This window comes from Hermetia illucens, chromosome 1, assembly GCF_905115235.1.
Source record: "Hermetia illucens chromosome 1, iHerIll2.2.curated.20191125, whole genome shotgun sequence".
Taxonomy (NCBI): Eukaryota; Metazoa; Arthropoda; class Insecta; order Diptera; family Stratiomyidae; genus Hermetia; species Hermetia illucens.
The window spans coordinates 84,617,465-84,637,489 of NC_051849.1; the positions used below are offsets into that span (position 1 = coordinate 84,617,465).

The window sequence follows — 20,025 nt, forward strand, 5'->3', positions numbered from 1 at the left end:
CGCATGAAAACAGAAGATATGATCTTACTCTTGGGACTGCCAGCCGTTACAAACATTGCAACCTTGGAAGTCACCAAACCTGGTAAAAGATTTATCAGCAGACATACTTGGAATTATAGTAAGGAGGTCCAAATGAAAGTTCGTGAAAAAGTGAGTTTCTCATCAGTCAAAGCCTGAACTATATATAGTCATGTGGGGTATCAAATGAAAGGTCTCAATTAGTACTTTTCGAATCTGACATTAGTTCTGACGTGAATTGCAAAGTGCACGAGTGAGGAGTCAAAATAGACACACCTAAGGTGAGACAGGACTCTTTTTCGGAAACGACCCAAACCAAAAATTCCAAACCAGGACGGTGCACTGCTACGATGAGGAAATCCGCGCACGGTTATTGTCAACCAACAGAGCCTATTTCAGCTCACAAAGACTGTTCCGCTCGAAACGTCTCACCATAGGGTCAAAGGTCTTACTGTACAAGACTATGATCTTGCAAGTCCTCACGTATTCCTCGGAAACTTGGGTTCTAAGCAAGAAAAATTGCGAACCCTTGGCCACGTTCGAGAGAAGAATCCTCCGAAGAATTTTTGGCCCTCCACATGAGGATTGACGATTCCGTAGCCTACACAATGACGAAATCTATAAGCGATACCATGACCGTCCGGTTGTGCATAAAATCCGGCTCAATACGTTACGGTGGGCGGGTCACTTAATCCGTATGGATGAGGATGATCCCACCCGGAAAGTGTATAAGGGCAATATCTATGGTAGAAAAAGAAAACGAGGCCGACGCTGCCTAAGATGGAGCGATGGCGTAGGTCAGGACGCCAGACAGCTTTTAGGGATATCGAATTGGTGGACCTCAGCGTAAAACCGGGATGTCTGGAATTCCTTATTAAGGCAGGCCTAGACCGGATACCGGTTGTTGCGCCGTTGATGATGATGAATTGACAGTCGAGTGAAATACTAAAATTCCATTCATGAAGAATCTTGTTCTCCCCAGCCTCTCTCTGTCTGTCGATCTGTCTATCACAAGCACTTTTCTCCAAAACGGCTAAACCGATCTGAACGAAATTTGATGGACATATAGGAACTATGAAATCCCATGCATACAATGAATGACATAAATAAAGAATCCTCCATTGACTCATAGCATTGACCGGGGATACTTAAATCGCTTAGTTCTGGGCAAGTCACTGCCGCTGACAAAACTGAACGACTTAAATATCTGGAGTCAATGTTATTATTCGTTTTTATTAAAATGTGTCACTACTATTCAATTTTCAAATTTTGCTTCCCCAGCAAATGAGGTCTGGCAATGCCAGTCTTCCTTCCGTATATATGCAGCCGAGATGTGTGAACGTGACATATCGGATTGCCGTTTCTTTGGGGATTTCATCTGTATTGAGGTTAAAGCGACCCTGTAGAGGAAAGAGAAAGGACCTGGTAAAATTATTATAATTAGCTTAAGACAAGTGCAATTTGGGAAGATAGGATGAGGGATTCGCGCAGTTCTGGGTAGAATGTGGAAACAGAGAAAAGGAACTCGAAGGCTGGAGAGAGAGCCTTCCTCTACCCGTCAGGATGGAAGATATCGACTAATCTCATGAAATTTGAACGTTTAGAGATTTTATGGAGTTTGGAGATAAGTGTGGTGGTGGTGTGGTAAGTGTTTTCAGTGTGAACGTCAATGTGGATCTTCCACTGATAGTTATTTTGCCTCGTTTCCATTGTTCCTGGACGAAGATTCCATTTTGGTGCAAATCTTTATTATGCCTATTAGTAAGACAAGCGACTTTGTTATGTGGTAGCTGAAATATCCAACAGACCTCCCCATATTCCAGAACCTAACAAGCATAGGATTGTTGATGGTTTTGCTCTCTCCGTTGAGCTATTGGGTAGTCACAGACATCTAAGTTCAAATTCGCTGGCAATAAAAAATCTGGTCGCCAATGCACTATAATCGCTTCAACATTAAGAATCTGATTCGGTTGTTACCCCTTTTCACGAAGAGTTTTTGTCGATATTGGCATTGTTCAAATTATCGTAAATTTGTCAATAGTTGCGAAACCATACCATACATGCTTCACGACAGTTCATGGAGAAACTTTGTGAGATGCATAGCTGCGTTGAAACGAATTGTTTGACCGTGTGTGATAAAAAGTTATCCAGTGTGCACCGCAACAACACCTAACACCAGGGGAATTAGTGTTGTTGGTTAAAAGTTTTATTGCAATCCGAAGAATAATGTTCGAAATATGCCAGGTATATAAATACCCTTTGGTGTTTCTGTTGGTGTTTATCGGGAAAGTGTCCTCAACTCTACGTTTGAGGCTGGAAAATCTCTTGTTACTTAACTTAACCATAAACCCCATGATATTCCCACAAGGGAACCAACCGCTTATAACCGGGCTGAAAGTTCATGAACCTGGAATTCTGTTGAAACATGTAAATTCAGGGAGCTATCCCAGTTTTCCTGGTACCAGCATTACCCTGGTGAGGTTTCGTGACCGGAGCCACTTTAGATCTGTCCGCAGGCCAGAGACTCGGGTCTGATCGTCTATATAAGCCTTGGAGCATTAGCTTACTGCAACACGGCGAGCAAGTCAAAGTGAGTATGGAGTTTCCCGGTGCTACTTCGAATAGGTTCAGCTATTTAGTACAGATTCGGCCGACTTTAGACAACCAAGGAAAGTAAGTAGTAAATCATCCTTACCGAAGCTAATGCAAAAGAAACGAAGTTGTGGATATCTGAGAGAAACTACTCACAGAAAAGGTAGATTCTGCCTAAGTGTGTTTGGTAATATATTCACTTCCAATCGTTTGAATCATCGTCCAATGCATAACAACTTGTTTTCCGGTCAAGCTCTAAGTAAGAAAATGCTAAGATCTCGTTTTTCGCCAAACTTCAGCAGCTTGATGTTCCTGGCAAGGGTCTCGCTTCCTCGCCTACGTTACCGCGCTCTCTTAAGCGCAGTCTGCTACATCTTCTTTTCTACCATAGATACTGTTCTTATGGATTTTCCGAACTGGAGCATATTCAACCTTGTGGATTCGATGACTCATTCACATCCTATTGACCCAGATTTTATTCACTACCGAAAGGTGCTAACATCGCTCATAAATTCCTTTATTATATAGGTTACGAAATTCTCCATACCTCTAGAGGGCCAAAAATTCTTCCCAAGATTCTAAGGAGGTTTTTACCGAGAATCAAAGTCCCCAAGGAATAGATGAGGAATGTCAAGTTCCTCCTGTATAGCAGCAGCCTCGACCTTTTGGAGAGAAATTTTCAGTGAAACAGTGTTTTCGGCTTAAATACTTTACTTACACTTACTTTACTTACTTTACTGCTATTATTGGTTACAATTTGCCACCTCAGGTAGGAGAAATTTTTGTCGGTGTCGAAGTTATAATCTTCTACTTTTATTTAACGCTCGCGGTGTTATCAAGTACTTAGTCTTATCTTGGGTTACTCAATATGTCGCCCGGCCTGTTCGACCTCTACGATGCTAGTTTATACCTCTCACGCTGTTCTTCCCACTATGTGGACGTGGTCATCATAGGCCAACAATCGCGGTGGAATAATGCCTCCGGTACTCATCTGAGCATCTTGGATCACTTTTCCAGGTTATGTACGACGCATGAAAGGCATTCTTTGTTTTAGTGCGTTATGGAGAGAGTAATTCCGCAGCTTTTATCTGATCTAACATAATGGTCATGTTCATCATCATCAACGGCGTAACAACCCGTATTCGGTCTACGCCTGCCTTAATAAGGAACTCCAGACATCTCGACTTTACGCCAAGGTCCACCAATTTTATGTCTCTGAAAGCTGTCTGGCGTTCTGATCTACGTTATGGTTCCATCTCAGCAAGGTCTTCTTCGCCTTTTTTTTTCCACCATAGATATTGTTCTTATGGACTTTTCGGGACGGATCATCCTCACCCATACTGATAAACTGACCCGCCTACCCTATTCTGTTGAGTCGAATTTTATTCATAACTAGGCGGCCGTGGTACCGCTCATAAATTTTATCATTATAGAACGTAAGGATTCGTTGATCCGCATTTAGGAGGCCGAAAATTCTTCGAATGATTCTTCTCTCAAGCGCGGCTAAGAGTTCGCAGTTTTTCTTGCTAAGAACCCAGGTCACCGCGGAATACATTAGGATAGGCAAGATCATTGTACAGTAAGAGCTTAGACCCTATGGAGAACGCGTCGAGCCGAACATGTTTTGTCAGCTGAAATAGGTTCTGTTGGCTGCCAACAACCGTGCGCAGATTTCATCATCGTAGCTGTTATCGGTCTTATCGGTATCAACCGTCTCAAAGTTGTAGTCTCCTATCTTTATTCTTCCTGTTTGACCAGTGCGATTTGATGTTGTTGGTTGATTGGTTTTTCGTGCTGACGTTATTACACCATATATTTCGTCTTGCTTTGATTGATGTGCATGCAGCCCAAGATCTTGCGCCGCCTGCTCGATCTGGATGAAGTAGTTTGTGTTTGTACGTGTCGGGCATTTCTTCCCATGATGTTGATATCGTCAGCATAGGTCAGTAGTTGGGTGGACATAAAGAGGATGGTCTTGATCAGTCTAATTAATCTTAGTAACTATCAATTACGCGTACTATTTAATCTGCCTGGTTACAAGATAACGAAACTGATCGCCATCTTCCAACAATTTACAGCCGACTGCCGTGACAAAAAAGCCTGATATGTCGCTGATATGCTATATATGCAGCTGTTTAACTCAGAAAGGTAGCGGTGAATATCTCGTAAATAGTATTAGCTGCGTGACGTCTCTCGAATTGCTGCTTCGAGTGGTGCCTCCTTTCTACTGTGTCAAATGTGAAAGTCGTTTGCACCTTTTTCGTTCCCGTACTCTTCATTATGGGACCAATACAATCGAGAATGCTTTCGTGCCCTCATGACTTTTCTTGATTCGGTGCCTGGGATACCAATTGATTCAGTGTGCGATGTTGATAGGCCCAGGAAACTCGCTTTTATCCTTTTTCATCTGCAGTTTTTCATAAAGAAAGAAGTCTTAGCGAGCACCACACGCAACTGGACGTAGATTAGATAGTTGTCGGTGTTAGTTCATCAGGCATTTGTCAGGTCATCTCTTTCAACGTGACTCACGCTTTCTCTTTTAGGACCTGTGCTATCCTTTAGCCACTATTGTTTGAATAATCTTTTTATAATAAATTTTTAGGAAAATATACATATTGTATTAATCGGAATCGAACGCTGGTCTTGGATTTAGTCTTCTTCATCTTAACTGCCCGTGTTCCTATTAGTTTGATTATTGCTGCAGCCAAATGTAGTGGACTGCATTGTCATTGCACTGTTCGAACGTCTTGATATAGAGATTTTAGGCGTATTTACTTTTTGTTAGGTGGTAGTTTCTTGTTTCCTCACTTCATTTTGGTGATGTGCACAACACGTGAAAGATTATGGTATCCACATACTATTATCACAGGACTATCTTACCATCTCGACTGTTTGGAGCAATGTTCTGAGTATAACTGCCGGCCTCGTTGTGATATATTTTTTTAACCTAGACTAAATCTATTTTCTTTAATTTAAAATTCGGAGCCATGGGCAACATGATGATATTTCTAGCACAATTAATGTGAAATTCATAGCCAATATTATTTTGTTATTTTATCGAGATTCACATTTCTTTACTCTAATAATAGTTTTCTTTTTTTGCAGAACTTAACGAAATTGGCATAACAGGTAAGCATATACATGCATATATACACAATAGCAAGATTGCAGTCGCCAATGATAACAAACATCCGTAGTTCTCTTCTATATAGTTTATAAATTACGTAAACTTATCAATAGCGTACGGCATAAACATACCACATTAATCCTAAAAGTACTTGAAAACAATTCCATAATAAAAATTTTCCAGTCCATGCGGGCTTCCCATTATTTTCACCTTTCTTTTTGGGAAAAAAAGACGTGGCTACCCCACAAAACCCCAATTTCTGCACATCCTCACTCGATATCTGTTAGTAATATAATCTTATCTCCACGCAAATTCGTTGTTATGTTCAATTGATTTTTGTTCTCGGAAAAGGTCTGAAGCTCGTGCCGTTGATTTCTTACACGTGTTCAGCATTGAAGGACATTTCATTAATTTTCAAAAACTGAGAAGAATCAGCTGAGTTTTGAGGTGGTACTTTACGTACCATATAGGAAAAAATTTAGACGACATACAAACTGAATAATTTACTGAAAAATAAACACTAAAACAAGATATCGTCCTGAGTTCATGCTGTTAATATTTTTCTATTCAAATATTTTTTCGTCGGAGAAACCGTCCTCATAGATAAGTATTTATTCACACAATTCTAATAAAAAGAGCCAGGCTCAATGGCAAATTTTCAATACGGCCGTTAATTATCTGGATTGTGGTTGTCGATTAGGTTATTAGTTAGCTGAATTTTAATCTTCGTTAGTATTCAATTTACATGCCTTCAGAAAGGAGTAAACAGGAGATATCTACATCTAGCATTACCACCTCATGTTAATGATATTTCGGAAGAAATTAATATTATAATTTTCCAAATCAAATTAATGGCTATCCACAACAAATTCACGCCCCTTCAAATCAAGTTCGTGATTTTCCAAAAGAAATTGACAAATTTACAAATCAAATTTATGGGATTAAACCATTTAAAAGAAAACTATGTGGAAAGGGTGAGAATATAGCTCCTTCCATACACAATTTTTTCTAGATTATGAAGCAGCTTAGTATTATAAATTTATTTTGGAAGAATGAAAAAACAGAAAGACGTTAATTTGATTTGAAAAAGTTAGTTTAATTTGGAAGATTGTATGCTTGATCTGGGGAGATGTGAATTTGTGGTGGAAAGCCATTAATTTGATTCGGAAATTTAAAAAACTTCGTCTGGAATATCGTTAACTAGAGGCTGAAATGCTACGTCTTAAGTCTAAAATTTAATATTACTCAGAAAGAAATAGTAAGTAGTTCCACCAATATGTCAGCGTAAGTAAGTCTCTATTAGCATGGGTATCAAATATTGTAATCATAAACTTCTGGTTAAGCATTGTATTGTCGCCTTCTGTGTTTCTAGACCCTAACGACATTCTCTTAAGACATTTATAGTCTACCATGAGACCAATGACTTCAACCCAGTTTCAACCAATAATTCAGTTATTAAATACTTTTAGCATATTCGGGTGATTTCTCTCTCACTTATTAAGCTGCAACTTTTGAAGGAAGTAATGAAAAAGAACCAATTGTCTCCCATCCTGTTTGAAGGTAAGAAGGACAGGAAAACGGGCAAATTTATAAATTTAATTAGCATGATAAAACTATTCGCAACCATGCTTTTGAAAGACCGATCATTTGTTGTGCCATTTAGCTCTGTCAAAGGCCTCATCTGAATGCAGTCGCGAGGCTTTTAAATTATCCATCCAGCGTATCTAGCCACAATAGTTTCGGCCGGCCTTTTGATCATTTTCCATTGAATTTGATGTTCAAACCAATATAGGCCAGTAAATTCTCGTTAGTGTAAATTACCTGACCATACCATTAAAGACGCCTCGTAATTTTTCCATGATCGGTGCAACCCCATATCCATCGCAGATATCCTCATTTCGGATGTGATTAAGATATGTTATGCCATTAGTGCAATCCAGCATCTCGGTCTCCATTACCGCAAGACGCCGTTCATTGTCTTTTATAGTCGGCCAACATCAGAGCCATAGAGAGCGACAGAACGGACGGTATTGCGGCAAATTTTTAATTTGAAACGTTCGTTAATACGTTGATCACAAACAACACAAGTTTTGGGACGCCACTTCATCCAGGGTGCGCTAATCCGTCAAGTAATTTTACACTGCAGTTGTCCATGAGCTGATAGAATCGTTCTGAGATATTTAAGTGGTTCAGTTCTGGGCAGGTCACTACCACTGACAGTTATAGTGCCTGCTTCATTGGAATCGGTTTTCAAAAATTTTATTTTATCCAGATTCTGTCTCAGACCATGTTGGGTTCCATTTTTGAATGAGTTGTCCCTGATCAGTTTTCCGATGAGATGGTAGGCAAGCAGCATCTGCATAAAGCAGTGTATAGGGCGCCGGACGTTGGAAGTCCGGTGCGACAGTGTCCATAACATGACCACTGACTGAGATACGGAGTGGTTTTTTTACTTTTCGGATTGTAGTAGAGCAATTTAAAACAGGGCACGAGCTCTTCTGCCACTAGGTGTTGCCGTAGACTATACTAGATTAGTTTGTATGGCACACTGCATCTCTACATCCATAAATGCAATGTAGAAAAAGAAGAAGAAGAATTTCCGCTTTGTGTCCGTCGCAGCTCTGCGGTCGGTAAGCAAAATATCGTTTTTGTCATCAACGCAACAAATTTGCTCGATGTCGATATGAGCGCGTTGGTGTGTGTCCAGTTTATCATAAAAATCTTTCTAAAGGACTGCTCGGATGACAACGAAGGCCTTCTTTGCTATCAGGTTAGCTTTTTTAAATTTCTCGAATCATCCGAGTTTTATGAACAAAAAGTTCATCATTTAGATATCGCCATTCCAAAGCCAAACATCTTGATTGGTAAAGCTCAGCATTTAATATGCAGCGAGCCAATGTCTTCCTCTCGTTGTTTTAACGATCGGTTGATTCGCAGGATAACATTCAACGGCCGAAGTTGAAATGCGATGGTCTCATTGCATCAGTGGCGGTGAAAAAATGGTCGACGTCTTATGAGAATAAAGTCGATTTGCATTTTACTGTTCCAGCTACAAAAAACACGTATGTGCACCATTAATATCACCCGCAATGAATATATAGTCATCAGCAGGTATGTTACTAGTATTTGTGTCGAATAGTTGCAAGAGAACGTCTTCCCCCGCAAAGGACCTCAAATCTCCGTGTCTTCAATAAAGTCACGGGAACCCTCGGGGATGAGAATGCGGACACCATATTGAATAGGTCGGCTGCATGATCGTTTTTCTAACTATATCGCATGAGTTTTCTTGGTCGGTTTGTCGCGGACCCTTTTTATTTTTACTTCATGGGGGATAGTTCAAAATATTATACGTGCCCTCAAATCATCCTCCTTTTTTCCGGGCTTGGAATCAGTATTTCATGTTCACTGGTCATGTTACTTTCGCTCGAAAGTCAAATCTTCATCCGATGTAATTTCCAAATAGCGAGAACCCAGCATGTAAATGTAGTAATACTCTCATTGGTACCGTTGCTACTATTTTGCGTTATAGTATTTTCATGCGGTTTTGGAAACTCTCGGAATGGCTTCTCTTGCTACTTTGGTACCCATTATTCCCTTGATACTTTGCCTTTCTATTCTACAGGTCTTTAAACTTCAGCCATATTTCCCTTTCAGCCGGCAGTTTCAGGAGCTACTTCATGATTTAATTTTATAATTTTACGCTTTCTCGAGCGACAATTTCTTACCGTTTTGGAATCTTATATTCTCCTGCAGCGACGTTATCGCGTTTCCCTAACACTTCAAGATTCTCTCTCTGTCGGTTCGATATTTTCTCAATTTTTTCCTCTTGCCATTTTGCAAACATCTTCCGCCGTTTTTCTCCTGCCGTATTAAAATTTTCCTGATTGCCTTCTCCTAATGCTCACAAACGTCCTCCGAAAATTTCATGATTTTCTAATTTCGTTACTTAGAAGTAGAAATAATGTACCTTCTTCAATGCTGCTACTCGAATATTGCCTAGTGCTACCGATAAGTGACTGCTTAAATACATGCAGCAAAATGCCTAATCAAAAGCTTTTGCAATTATCAGTTCCTTTGACAAAGATAAACATCCAAGTTTACATATTGAGGTAGGCCTTTAGAAAAAGGAAATGATGACCAATTAATGTTCATCAAGCGATTTCTATCCTCTTCAAGATGATCTGCATAAAACTATAGCGAACTATGGATGAATTGAATAAAAGGCTCTAAGCAGTTCGAAAGGGCATGATCACTAGACAATCAAGTTGTACATTTAACTGAACCCGTTTTTCCTGCGTTTCCATAAATAGCCACAAAATTAGCAACTAGAACGAGTGGCTTGGTTTTTAAGGTCTTGTAGTTCCCCCATTAAAAAGGTCATCGTATTGAAAGACCTAGTTCAATCCATTGCTACTTAGATAGTTGGTAAAACTTGTTGACAATTAGGAGTCTAACAGAGTCAACAGCTAGGTATTAAGGAATAGTTTAAGCCATCTGACCATTGGGGACTTATTGATATGTATAATAAATTTAGAACTGGCAAGAAAAACAAACCCAATTTTTCACTTGGATTATTTTCTACAAAACCCGAATCCATCTGAAGAGAATATATAGTTCCCATGATAGCCGTTCGAAATTACAACGAAATCTTGAAGCCACTTCGATTTAGTGGCTAACTAGCAGCACGACAAACTAACTAACTTGACTATGAGAAAGAGTATCTAGGAGACAGCCAGATAGTGCGGCGCATAGTGAAATGTAACATTACAACAATAAGCGAAGAAACTTGTTTCACCCCAGTCGCCGTCATTATCCGTGCCCATCGTCCAAGTCCAGATGAACGGCCGTAGTTACGTGGTTAAGGCTAAATTGTTCTACATTCCGATAGGTTGCATAAATATTATAGCGCGATAGCAACACTGCTTGGAACAAAAGACAACGTAGGTAGAGCGTACGGACATACATAAATAGTAAGAAGCAATAATGAACTTGAATAGTTAATAAGGGAGTTGTTGGGCTCTGGAGCAACGCTGCATTCTAGGTGAATACCCATTAATTTTCAGATTAAACCTAGACTGGTCCACTAGAATTTAGTGCTGGACAATGTTTGCTTGGAATTTATGGAAGTTTGTAATTTTCTCTGAAATGGATGGACGACAGAACGCTGCAATTACACCGATGTTCAGTTTGTAGGAACGCATTACTCTGAAAAGTGAATTCTAATGATAAGTAGAAGACGCCTTGACTTCGCTAGTAGATTTGCCTTCCGAGGCGGTTGCTTAATTATGGGTAGACAAGCAAGACGTTTCTTATGCTGCCTCGAATCCGCTCTAAATCTCCATTTGCACTTCGATTAATCGGAGATACCATTTGAGACACGGCAAATAATATTATTCGTATGAACGGATAAAATATAATATTTTGAAAGGTTAGATCTCGCCGGTATGATTCTTCGTTTTAGTTACTATCAAATATTTAATTTACTAAGATTTTTTTTGATAGTAAACACCGTTTCTCTGACCATGTTTCTTTCTGTTATTTCTTAATTGATCGTTACTTAATTCTGTCATGCTACTAGCAAATATAAATGAGCTGACATTGCAAATCACTCTTAAAGGTAATATGGGTAAACCCTAAGACCCAGAAATTTCCTTTCTGTCATTCCAAAAATTAGCAAATTCCATCGAAACGTGAAACAAACTAACGGAAATAATTTCGCTCGAAAAAACTCAGAGCGGAGTAGCTTCCTACCCAACTCAAGTCCTTCCTTCCCCCCATCACTGCCTCATTAACCGTCTAGAACGGAAAACATGTTATGCAATCAATCGTCATAGTCCTGACCCTCTGCCATCAATAACTTTGCCATCTGTATAAATATGTAGACACGATTTTCAATTCAACATCTGGAATATGGCTAGATACGCGAATACTAGTTGTACATTCACCATTGGATTCAGCCAACATCTCACCGTAACCCTTATCAACTATAATTTGTTCCCCGCTGTTAAGTCGTCAATCATTTTCACGCTGCAATGTACTTTCTAGATTATTTAACCAGCCGATCTGTTACCTACTTAAATTAGATAAATGACCGCCTTTAAGATGATGGCAAAGTATTGAGTACACAGCATGATTTGCGGATAAGAATTAGACAATGACACTTTTTCCAGATTCGTTTATTGGAATCGGCTTTGCCGCTTTTCTGTACGGAGGATGTCATCTCTCTGGCATTCTTTAACTTAGATGAATGAGTTGCATATTTTTTACCGGAGGTCTTCGGATTAAATGATGGTATAAACGTAATAGGGGATTAGTACAGTTAATAGCAAAGGATAATTCGAAAGAACATAAAACAACTGTCGTAAAAGACTGCTGTCTAAAGTAGATCGCTGATTTAATTAGAAAAATATACTATTTTCCGTATTCGTGAAGCAAATTAGACATCATGAATGTATATCTGTTAAAACGTTTACTATAGTAAGCCAACGGAAGCTGGTGGGGCAGGAAGTATTTCTTTTATCTCCTAGAGAATATTTTCTATCGCCCTTCCTTCCTACAACAATTGGCTCTAAAAGTACGTTATCTGTGAAAATAATTCTTTTTTTCTAGGTAGGAAATACCCCTTATTTCCTTTAATGTTCAACACGTACAGTTCCATCTATGCGGTCTTTCCAAAGCTTTATCTTCCATCTGTATTATACACTAAACCTTCGAATATTATCTCCGTTTTTAAAGTTTTTAATTTTCTTAACAATATGCAGATCATGTGGTCTCGGCTCTGTCTTGTGTTGAGTTGACGGAGACATTATCACTTGTAGGCAGCGTTTATCCTTTCCCTCCTATCTATTATAGCATTCTTTATTACTACGTTTATCTTCTTTTCAAATTCCCATCACGCAAAAACATTATCGAATTTTAAATATTAATTTATAATTGACCATTTTAAGTCCTTTTTGAAATTTTCATTATCTCATTATCTTTTGCTCTGTGGCGATCGCGTTTCATTTTGTCTGTGAGAGTGAACGTAAAACAGAAAAAAAAGCGATGCGGGCAGAAAGTTGGGTTCAAGCGAAAAATGATGCGGCCATTTTTAAGGTTTTGTGTAAATACAAAACCTTATTTAAATCGGTTTACTGTCTGTCTGTCTGTCCGTCACACGCATTTTTCTCGGAGACGGTTATAGCGACCGACGTCAAATTTGGTAGAAAGGTGGGAACTGTGAACGCTCACGCATACAGTGAATTACATCCTTTTACGTCGAATTTAAGGGGGGTCCCCATACATGCAAAAGGTGAGTGTAACATTTTTTTTCATCAAATATAGTCATGTGGGGTATCAAATTAAAGGTCTCAATTAGTACTTTTCAAAGCCGATCTTAGTTTTGACATTCGTTGGAAGGGTGGGGAGCGCGGGGGTTGAAAGTGATCACTTCTTTAAGGGGGCCATTCTCAGAAACTACCAAACCGAAAAATCTGAAAAAAATCAGGAGGCTGCCACTATATGGTGCCTGGGCTCCGAAATACCTTCCATGCCGATATCTGTTTAAATAAAGTTAATAATAGTATATTACTACAATTTTTTGTAATTGGTTAGAAACCCCGCTTAAGTTCATTTTAGCACCATGAAACTTTGTGGTGATATAGGCTATAATATAGAGCATGATCTTACCAAATTTGGTAGAAATCGCACCATTACTAACAAAGTTATAATACCTCAAATTTGTTGCTTCTTTGAAAATTGAAGACTTCATAGTCAATATCACCCGAAAGTGGATACTCTCAAATAATATATGGATATATTGCGTGCTACGTACCAAAAAATACACAAAACCTTTCGTACCTGAAGCGTCCAGCTTCCGGTTTCCCGACTTGTTTCAAATGTCGTAGCGAGTCTAGCTTGAATCTCAGGGTTTCAGCCGTCTGAAGGTGTTTCGTTCACGTGATTTCTCCATTGTTCACTACTTCTACCGCGGTACGCGACAGCAAAACATGGCGGAAAACAAAAACGCTGCAACAACGGCTATTTCGAAGGGAATATCAGACGGTTGCGATTAGTCAGTCCTAGCTAGAGCCAGGCTCTTCATACTTTGTAAACCATTTGAGGACTTCAAAGAGCTTTCTAGCTTTAGGGTGAGAGAGCTTTTTTTTAAGGAGGTGGAAATCTTCCAAAGACTCTCGTCCGGGGACCCCAGAGTGTGGAATTTTTACCCACTAAAACCACCCCGACTCCCCCACCCCGTGAAACTACCCCTAGGTATTACATCACGGGGCGGAGCTTAATTTAGCTAGGTCTCCTTCCGTCTACCCGCGGGGTTCGTAACCGCGCCCTCCTCACTTCTGCTTTTCGCAGTTTATCCTGGATTACTGCAATCATGGAATTGATCGCACACCAATCCTCCTGGAAAGCTAACATTCTCCGAACAAAATTTTCCGGTGATAGCACTTCACCTAGAGTTTCCTCTAGGATCCTCTTTTCTTCCACGAACCTAGGACATTGGAAGAATACGTGCGCTGGGTGCTCTGGAACCGCGTCGCAGTTTGGACAATTAGGGAAGATATCCAACTTAAACCTGTGCTGGTATTGACGGAATCTTCCATCACCGGTGAGAAACTGGGTGAGATTATAATTGATCTCCCCATGCTTTCCCTCCAGCCATTCCCCGATGTAAGGGATCAACCTATAAGTCTAACGACCATTTTCCGAATGGTCCCGTCTCTATTGCCATCTGCTTATGGATCTCTCCCTTCCGGCTTTTTTTCACCTGCGATAAGGAAGAGATGGAGTGTTATAAATGTTCACCATCTCGGTTGCGAGGAAGTCAATCGGCATTATTCCCGAGATGACGAACGCTGCATCGTGTGAGACGGTCCTCAAGACAGAACACATCCTTAAGGCTGCTCTTCTGTAGACCGTACTCACTGTATGGGCAAAACATGCAGTGCTTTTCCCCAAAGTGGGCTTGCATACAACGAGATAGAACTCACTCACTCAAGTATGCCGCATCTTTGACAGAGCCATACTTGTGCTGGATGCTTTTTCGCAAGTATGCTCTACCTTAAAATTGAGTTTTCCATATATCATCACTCCCAAGTATTTGATGGCCGGCTCTGAAGTGATGATACGATTCCCGATTCTAATACAGGCGTAATTTCTCTTCCGGTGCTTAGTGAGGAGGACCGCTTCCGTCTTTTCTTCGGCGAGTGCCAGTCCAGCACTCTCTACCCAAGCCTTAACAACACTGATTGCTTCGCTTGAGTGCAACTCAGTATCTTCTAGATGTTTTACGGCCACAACGAGTGCTATACCGTCCGCGTAACCCACCACCGTGGCCTCCTCCAGAACCGGTTAAGTACATTATTATGCATGATGTTCCACCGTAGTGGGCCCAGTACAGAGCCCTGTAGGACACTCGTGGAGACAATGTAGTCCTTGGGTCCATCACCGGTATTATACCAGAGCGTCCGCTCTTTAAAGTAGCTATCGATAATAGCGGCGAGGTAGGTGGGAACACCAATCGTCGCCAGAGACTTTCATATAAGGTTCCCATTAGCTGAGTTAAATGCATTCCTTACATCCAATATTAGCTGGTACAATTCCTTTCGTGAATTCCATTTTCGGCCAAACCAGTAAGTATTTTGATGGCATCAATGGTTAATCTGGCTTAGCGGAACCCATACTGCCTATCTGGCTCTGGCGACTGGGAGTAATCTTTCGTATATTACCCCCACCAACATTTTGCCCATAGTGTCTAGAGGACATATGGGTCTATAGAAGGACATTTCCCCTGGAGGGTTGCCAGCCTTAGGCAGCAGCACCATCTTCTGCCGCTTCCATGGCGCAGAAAGGATACCCTCGGACATGCACGTTTCGAGTAGCTCCGCGTCCATATCCGCACTACATTTGACGGCAAGTTTGAGGGCCTTATTCGGTATGCCGTCAAGACCCGGGGTTTGGCTGTCACCTGTTCGACTGCAGATTTCCAGCAGCTCACATTCAGGGGGCGCTGGAAGGTGTTAGTACCCCCTCTTGCTGGGGAAATAACCCCTGCATTATTTTCAACAAGGGGTTAGGGTTCTGCGGACATGATCGGCCTCTGAATTGTCCTGCCACGATTTTATAGGTGATGCCCCACGGATTTATGTCTGCTTCCGAGCAGAGCTATGATTGCCTGGTGGTCGCTGTACGTGAAGTCCTCGCTAACTTGCCAGAACATCTTACGTGCCAGCACAGGGCTGACAAAAGTCAGATCTACAATTGAACCAGATCCCCTTTACGATAAGGGTTTACATCACCTTCGTTGGCCAGAACTACATCCATTTGGGCGAATGCTTCTAATAAGCACCGACCCCTTGCATTAGTCTCTTTACTGCGCTAATCAATGTCCTATGCATTAAACTCACCGGCTATCACCTTTGGACTTCGTCCCCTTGCGTCGTGAACAAGATCATCTAACAGGTCTTCAAACTCAGGCAGTGTAAGGCTCGGTGGGGCGTAGCAGCTGTATACGAATATATCGCTTATTTTTGCCCACTGAGACACTGTTGAGGCTTTAGATTTTTATTCTTCTTCCTTCGACCTATTGTGAAGCACCCTGACGGCACTCACCATGTTCTTAATGGCTTGGTGCCCGTTGTGCTTGTCCTTGATGAATTCGGACAGCTCAACTATTTTAGCCCCAAGTTGCATAAGAGGTAGTTCTTCTAGGTTAGGGCTCTGTTCTCGGTGAGTCTTGGCCAGATTACTTCTTTCACAGACTCCTACACCTTTTTCGATTGCTGAGTTCCCGTGAGCTTTCTCTTTTGCCCGCTTTGGTATTGGAGGAGATCGTAAAACTGCTGAGCTTCTCCTGAATGGATCTATTTACTGCTGCTCGTGTATCTCTTAATCAGATCCTCCTTTTTTGGCCAGTTATCAACCTTTAGCCCATCATTCTTTGCCTTTGCAATTAGTGTTCTTGGCAAGTTGTGTCTCGTTTGAACACCTCCTTCTCCAAATCTAAAACACTTGTAGCATTAGACGCCACGGTGGCCAAGTTATCCACCACCGAGGCATATCGATGCTCGGGATCCCGTTTGCCCACTCCCACGAATTGAGAAGGAGTAAAGTTATGGTGCAGAGGCTCGGAACCGTACTGGAGGGGTCCACGCAACGGAGATGAGCAAACATCGTTCCATGCACAGTCAGAAAAGAAAAGTGCACGAACACATATTTTCACATCAATAGGTATGCCCCTATCCGCCAGTTAGCGGGAGTAGCATTCGGGAAGGATACTAGGGTGGGAGAGCTAGTATCCTTCCTGAATACTACTCGCTGGCTCTGAAGATTTGAGCCGAGAGGGCCCCAATTGGCCGACTTACATACATTCATCATGCCTCAGGTCACTATCACACAACATTTGCCGTCACCCTTTCCATGGATTGCTTCTTCTTCCAAGCCAATATGTTGGCATCAATGGTTGATGTGCAGGAGAATAGTTCACCCGGAGATCTAGCAGCCTTAGTCAGCATTACCAGTTTCTGTCGCTTCAATGCTACAGGAAATATTCCCTGATGCATGCGTCCTTGAAAAACTCAGTGATCATGTCGGGTGTAAATTTCACGGCAAGGGGCAGTTTACGGTCTATTCTAACACAGGTCCCCAGTAGCTCATCTCCATTAACTCTCCATATTATTATCTTGCTGGGAGAATGCCCCCGCAATGATTTTTAAAAAATGGATAAGCACGGTATCGGCGGAGACAAACGGCCTCTGAATCACGATTGGAATCCCCAGCGGGTTTACATCCCCATTCAAGCAAACCTGCTGAAAATAACCTTTGCCCGGATCGATCCTACTTACGGCTCTCCGAACCGTTTGTCCGGCTCATGGCACACTGATCGTAAGCTGGTCAGTTCAATATTCCACTGCTAGTTAGGTCTTCTACCGATGCCCGATGCCCACCTTCTAGGCACGGATATATATAATGCTTTGAGAATAGATTGCGTTATAGGAGGAGCTCTATCTGTGGAGGTGCGGCGGCACATCGGAGGCAAGAACTACTGACTGCATTACCGATGGTGAAAACTACTTCGCGGACGCACTGAACTGCCGCCAATACAGATAGCGGCCGGGCATTAGGCGCGTTCCACTTTCTCTTTCTCCTTGTGTTTGCCGAAGTGGGCGGATGTTGGCCACAGAGTGTTGGACTCATGGAAATGAATCGTAAAAAACAATAAAATGTACGTACATGTTTGGTCGTCCATTACTTTTTCAGATCTACCTGATGTTTTTTTCGCTTTGAGCCTTGGGTGTCTTCCGCCCTGTGACTCCCTCCATAGCTCAAAAGTGGTTCTCCGGTTGCCACTGCACGAGTTCTCGTTAAATTGTTAAAATATAATACGCACCATCGCATCGCCGACAAAAGTCAGATTCGCTATTGATCCGATAGATGTTTACATTGTTCGAATCGGCGCACTTGCCACTTCCGGCAAAATGGCAGTTATAGCGTGTCTTCTTCCCTGCGCATAAAATGCATTTGGAGTTCCTATTGCACTCCTTGACACTATATCATTTCTCTTCCACCTTCTGCTTTGATTGGACCGATTAATGCTCCCGCTGCATACCTTCGTGCAGTGTCCAAACATGCGATATTTGAAACACCTTCTTAATGACATCTATTCTCTTAGACCGCAAACAAATTATCCAGGACATCTTCTTCTTCTTCTTTGTTTTTGGGGTTTTTGTATAAACTTGCTTCCTTTAAACATCAAACAACAAAGTATCCGGACTTCTAGAAGCGTTAGCGACTTTAACCAATGACATAAGCTTTAGAAACATTAGATTAATGATAGGCCGATGTTGCTGCTGCTATTCTAATGGAATCAAAAAATTGGCCCCAAAACTCCGACCTCTGCTGCATCCTAACCATGTTGAACAAAAATCCAGGTGTCATCGAGTTTGCGCTTGCACTACCAAACAAAGCCGTGCTGATCATGCTAGTAATAATTTTTAAGCACGTTTGGCTCCTTTTAATGAATCAGCACAAAAGTAGTGGGTTCCAATAGGCTTTAGCACGGCTTTTGTTAGTATTTCCGGCTCTACGCAAAGACGATTCTTTTTCACGGTGCATAACAATATAGTACCATCTATTCATCCCAACTTAGCGAATGTTTAACATCTTCCTTCCTAGCGTACCAGTAAGCCAAATGACGTAAATCGGTTATACTCATGCCGTGGTAATAATTGCAACGGAGGATTATTTAGGGAGACAAAGCGGATTTCATTGCAACGTGCTTCTGATATATATTCCTTCAATTGTAATCACTTTGATAGCTTTCCATAGCTCATCAATTGGCTGTCAACCGCGTTGAGCAAATTTAGCTACTGATTTCGTGTACCAAATATGAATTGTACCAAAATGGTTATCATTTTCACAACGGCTATCTATTTAAACATAATCAGTTAGTTTTTATCACTTTTTTCCAAATACAACTGAAAACTAACTTGCAACATAGTTTGTTCTACCTGAAATATCATTTACTTAAAAGCAGATGCTGAACTCTCTAGACAGACAAACCAAAAACTTTCAACAGCAGAAAGTGATAGTTCTTTTGGTAGAGACAAAAGTGCAATTTAAAAATACGCATTCAAACCCACAATAATATCAAATTATGGTTACGCTTAGGGTTCGATAGGAAAGCGCACCAAATTATTCGTCAAAATAGCAAATACCGTTCCCACAGAAATTCAAAACGTAGATATCTAGTTTACTTAGATATGAGAACTTGATGAAATTACCTGAAGTACAGTTTTACTTTTTGCTCATTCGTGAATGAAATTTCGCGAAAGGATGGTTTCAGATTGGACCGAAGTGTCATTTCATTCAATTTCTAGTGTGAGGTGAAAAATAATAAAAAGGAAAACAAATAAAAATAAATAAAAGATGTATTGTAAAACATATTATAAAATCAAATGAGATTTGCCTGTATTATTAACTTTTCGGTAATATACCTCTTAGTTGAGTTGATTTAAGCCCCTCAATTCGAATGCTTACTTCAACCATTGTACATCCAATCTTCCATAAAGTCGAACTATAAATATGACAATAAGTGTTTGGTAACTGTAAACTAAAGCGATGCTAATGGTTGTTATGATGATGATAGCGATGAAGATATTGCTACGCTATGACAAATCCAAGCACTTCTGGAGTCCACGCTTGATGTTGAATTGGGATTGATAGTTAGAAAACGTGTTCCGTCATATTGATCTCTGATACGGATGACCTACTTCCGGACTATCGCATCTAAACCA

The 20,025-nt window shown here is 40.9% G+C and overlaps 1 protein-coding gene across 2 annotated transcripts in view; it reads left to right on the forward strand.

Annotated features, from left to right (window-relative positions):
- Positions 1-20,025, forward strand: part of LOC119661538 (uncharacterized threonine-rich GPI-anchored glycoprotein PJ4664.02) — a 115,096-nt gene that overhangs the window by 16,428 nt on the left and 78,643 nt on the right. For both annotated transcript variants that reach the window (XM_038070918.1, XM_038070919.1), the window contains exon 2: positions 5,716-5,739. The gene's annotated coding sequence lies outside the window, so the exon portion shown is untranslated. The remainder of the gene's footprint in view (positions 1-5,715; positions 5,740-20,025) is intronic.